This window comes from Triturus cristatus, unplaced genomic scaffold (assembly GCF_964204655.1).
Source record: "Triturus cristatus unplaced genomic scaffold, aTriCri1.1 SCAFFOLD_305, whole genome shotgun sequence".
NCBI lineage: Eukaryota > Metazoa > Chordata > Amphibia > Caudata > Salamandridae > Triturus > Triturus cristatus.
Genome location: NW_028187656.1, coordinates 607,501 through 612,500, shown reverse-complemented (window position 1 = coordinate 612,500; position 5,000 = coordinate 607,501).

Genomic DNA, 5,000 nt, shown 5'->3' with positions numbered 1-5,000 from the left:
GGGGCCGAAGGCCTTAATCCCGGGGCCCGGCCGGGCCCCTGGAACCAGCCGGGGCTCCGGGGACCGCAGGCGCAGGGGAAGCCTCCCGGGGCCCTCCGGACCCCTCCCCGGGCACCCTGCCACGCGGCAGGACCCGGGACGGAGACCGGGGTGGGGAGCCTGCCCTCCCCGAGACCCCCAGGGGCCCGGCCGGAGCTCCTGAACCCAATGCAGCCACGGGAGGCACCCCGGCCGCAACGGAACCCCGTCCCGGGCCTTTGGCAGTGCCGCAGGCCGGGGGACGGCGCCCGGGGCCGGAGACCCCGACCCGGGGCCCGGCCGGGCCCCTGGACCCAGCCGGGGCTCCAAGGACCGCAGGTGCAGGGGAAGCCTCCCCGGGCCCTCCGGACCCCTCCCCGGGCACCCTGCCACGCGGCAGGACCCGGGACGGAGACCGGGGCGGGGAGGCCGCCCTCCCCGGGGCCCGGCCGGAGCTCCTGAACCCAATCCAGCCACGGAAAGCACCCCGGCCACAACGGAACCCCGTCCCGGGCCTTTGGCGGTGCCGCAGGCCGGGGGACGGCACCCGGGGCCGGAGACCCCGACCCGGGGCCCGGCCGGGCCCCTGGACCCATCCGGGGCTCCCGGGCCCACAGGCGCAGGGGAAGGCCCTCCGGCCACCCTGCCACACGGCAGGACCCAGTTGCCGGCTGAGGACCGAGAGGGGTCCCAGAGTACCCTGTCCCTAGTAATCCGGAGGAAGGCTACCCCCCGTTCTTGAAACCCGCGCGCTCCGAGTGACGGAGGGGACCCTAGGGGCGAACGCACCCGGCCTCCTGGAGCCCCGGCTGGGATCCGAGAGGCAAATGGACCCTCATCGGGACTTCCAGGCCTGGCCGGGCCATCTGGTCGCCCCATTGGAAAGCATTGCGCGCGACCAGATGGCCGAGGGGAAAGGAGCCACCAGGTGGCCGGCAACTGAAAGGACTCCCGCCTGCCCACCCACCAGGGGCTCGGGGTGGGGACTCTGCTTCCCGGCTGGGCCTCAGGCACGGGGAGGACCACCGGAGCTCTCGGGGCCTGGGCGTACCCGGGGGAGGACTGCCCGGGACCCGTGGAGCCCGTCCCTGGGCACTTTGCCATGCCGCGGCCCAGAGGAGGGAAGCCCCGGGGACCTGGGAGGATGTTGCCCGGGCGTAGCCCATCTGGTCCCCGGCAATGAACCGCACAGCCCCGGCATGGGTGTTTCGGCATACCCTGCCCCTACTAATCCGGAGGAAGGATACCCTCCTTTCTTGTAACCCGCGCGCTGCGAGTGACGGAGGGGACCCTAGGCGCGGACGCGCCCGGCCTCCTGGAGCCCTGGCTGGGATCCGGGAGGCGAATGGACCCTCATCGGGACTTCCAGGCCGGCCCGGCCATCTGGTCGCCCCATTGGAAAGCATTGCGCGCGACCAGATGGCCGAGGGGAAAGGAGCGACCGGATGGCCGGCAACTGAAAGGGCTCCCGTCTGCCCGAGCCATAGCGGTAGGGCTCCCGCCTGCCCACCCTCACACCAAGGGCTCGGGGGGGACTCTGCTTCCCGGGTTGGCCTCGGGCACGGGGAGGTCCACCGGAGCTCTCGGGGCCTGGGCGCCCGGGGGAGGACTGCCCGGGACCCGTGGAGCCCGTCCCTGGGCACTTTGCCATGCCGCGGCCCGGAGGAGGGAAGCCCCGGAGGCCTGGGAGGATGTTGCCCGGGCGTAGCCCATCTGGTCCCCGGCAATGAACCGCACAGCCCCAGCATGGGTGTTCCGGCATACCCTGCCCCTAATAATCCGGAGGAAGGATACCCCCCTTTCTTGTAACCCGCGCGCTGCAAGTGACGGAGGGGACCCTAGGCGTGGACGCGCCCGGCCTCCCGGAGCCCTGGCTGGGATCCGGGAGGCGAATGGACCCTCATCGGGACTTCCAGGCCGGCCCGGCCATCTGGTCGCCCCATTGGAAAGCATTGCGCGCGACCAGATGGCCGAGGGGAAAGGAGCGACCGGATGGCCGGCAACTGAAAGGGCTCCCGTCTGCCCGAGCCATAGCGGTAGGGCTCCCGCCTGCCCACCCTCACACCAAGGGCTCGGGGGGGACTCTGCTTCCCGGGTTGGCCTCGGGCACGGGGAGGTCCACCGGAGCTCTCGGGGCCTGGGCGCCCGGGGGAGGACTGCCCGGGACCCGTGGAGCCCGTCCCTGGGCACTTTGCCATGCCGCGGCCCGGAGGAGGGAAGCCCCGGAGGCCTGGGAGGATGTTGCCCGGGCGTAGCCCATCTGGTCCCCGGCAATGAACCGCACAGCCCCAGCATGGGTGTTCCGGCATACCCTGCCCCTAATAATCCGGAGGAAGGATACCCCCCTTTCTTGTAACCCGCGCGCTGCAAGTGACGGAGGGGACCCTAGGCGTGGACGCGCCCGGCCTCCCGGAGCCCTGGCTGGGATCCGGGAGGCGAATGGACCCTCATCGGGACTTCCAGGCCGGCCCGGCCATCTGGTCGCCCCATTGGAAAGCATTGCGCGCGACCAGATGGCCGAGGGGAAAGGCGCTACCAGGTGGCCGGCAACTGAAAGGGCTCCCGTCTGCCCGAGCCATAGCGGTAGGGTTCCCGCCTGCCCACGCAGGGCTCCGTGGCTGCAGGGCTCCGTGGCTGCAGGGCTCCGGGGCTGCAGGGCTCCGGGGCTGCAGGGCTCTGGGCCTGCAGGGCTCCGGGGCTGCATGGCTCCGGGGCTGCAGGGCTCCGGGGCTGCAGGGCTCTGGGCCTGCAGGGCTCCGGGGCTGCAGGGCTCCGGGCCTGCAGGGCTCCGGGGCTGCAGGGCTCCGGGGCTGCAGGGCTCTGGGCCTGCAGGGCTCCGGGGCTGCAGGGCTCCGGGCCTGCAGGGCTCCGGGGCTGCAGGGCCCTGGGCCTGCTAGGGTTCCGGGCCTGCAGGGCTCCAGGGCTCCGTGCTGAAGGGCTCCAGGGTCTGCAGGGCTTTGGGGCTGCAGGCCTCGGGGGACGCCCGGGAGACCCATGGAGCCCGTCCTGGGCACTTTGCCTCGCCGCAGGCTGGAGGAGGAAGCACCCGACGCCCCGGGGAAGTGTCGTCCGGGCTTGGCCCATCTGGTCCCCGCCTGAGAACCGCAATCCCCAGGAGGGGTGTCCCGGCATACCCTGCCCCTACTAATCCGGAGGAAGGCTACCCACCTTTCTTGTAACCCTCGCGCTCCGAGTGACGGAGGGGACCCTAGGCGCGGACGCGCCCGGCCTCCTGGAGCCCTGGCTGGGATCCGCGAGGCGAATGGACCCTCATCGGGACTTCCAGGCCGGCCCGGCCATCTGGTCGCCCCATTGGAAAGCATTGCGCGCGACCAGATGGCCGAGGGAAAGGTGCGACCAGATGGCCGGGACCGGAAGGACTCCCAGCTGCCCACACCGAGCCATAGCGGTAGGGCTCCCGCCTGCCCTTGCAGGGCTCCGGGGCTCTGCACCAGGGTCCCTTGTCCCGGGCAGATGGACACTTGGCAGGCCGCAGGACGTGGGATCCCAGGCCCTGACCAAAAATCAGGAGGCTTGGGGCCGGTCCCTGCTTCTCAACACAGCCAGGCTGGGGAGGTCGGGGAGCCTGCCCAAGCACGAGGGACCCGTCCCGGGCACACAGTCCATGAGGTTGTGCGCTCGTTTTCCACAATTTTCTTCAGAATAGTGCGTAGTTGCGCTAGGCAAAGTCCGCCCAGCCCTACTCAGGATGTGCTCTCGTTTTCCACAAATTTTTTCAAAATTCTGCTACGCAAAGTCCGCCCAGCCCTAACCAAACTCCTACTATGCAGTGGAAAGGACTTAGCCAGCCACCCACCCACCTGGCCCGGTCCCTGCTTCTGATCCCAGCCAGGTCTGGGGAGACTCCCTTCGCCCAATGGACCACGTCACGGGCACCCGGACCCTTACCAGGCCGCAGGACGGGTTCTCACAAACCACACGGTTGTATAGGGGTGGGCAGAAAACTACGCTCCGTCAGCGTAGCAGATAAAGCCAGCCACTCCTGCACACCGGCCCGGTCCCTGCTTCTGATAGCAGCCAGGCCGGAGAGAGCCTCCCTGGGCCCCGGTGGACCCCTGTCTCCAGCACCTAGACCCTCGGCTGTCTTGCAGGACGGGGGTGGCTCACGCACCCCGGGGCCCGCCGGACGGTGCAAGAGCCCCGGGCCCGGTCCCAGCTTCAGAACCCTAGCCAGGCCGGGGAGAAACTCCCTGGGCCCCGGTGGACACCCTTCCCCAGCGCATGGACCCTCGGCTGGCTTGCAGGACGGGGGGCTCCCGCTCCCTGGGACACTGGGACGGAGCACAAGCCCCGGACCCGGGCCCAGCTTCCGAACCCTAGCCAGGCCAGGGAGAGCCTCCCCGGGCCCTGGTGGACACCCTGTCCCCAGCGCCCGGACCCTCGGCTGGCTTGCGGGACAGGGGGCTCCCGCACCCCGGGAACGGAGCTCCAGCACCGGGCCCGGGACCAGCTTCCGGACCCCCAGCCAGGCCGGGGAGAGCCTCCCCGGGCCCCGGTGCACACCCGTCCCCAGCGCCCGGACCCTCGGCTGGCTTGCGGGACAGGGGGCTCCCGTACCCCGGGACGGAGCTCCAGCACCGGGCCCAGCTTCCGGACCCCCAGCCAGGCCGGGGAGAGCCTCCCCGGGCCCCGGTGGACACCTGGTCCCAGCGCCCGGACCCTCGGCTGGCTTGCGGGACAGGGGGCTCACGCACCCCGGGACGGAGCTCCAGCACCGGGCCCAGCTCCCGGACCTCCAGCCAGGCCGGGGAGAGACTCCCCGGGCCCCGGTGGACGCCCTGTCCCCAGCGCCCGGACCCTCGGCTGGCTTGCAGGACAGGGGGCCCCCGCACCCCGGGACGGAGCTCCAGCACCGGGCCCAGCTCCCGGACCTCCAGCCAGGCCGGGGAGAGCCTCCCCGGGCCTCGGTGGACACCCGACCCCAGCGACCGGACCCTCGGCTGGCTTGCGGGACAGGGGGC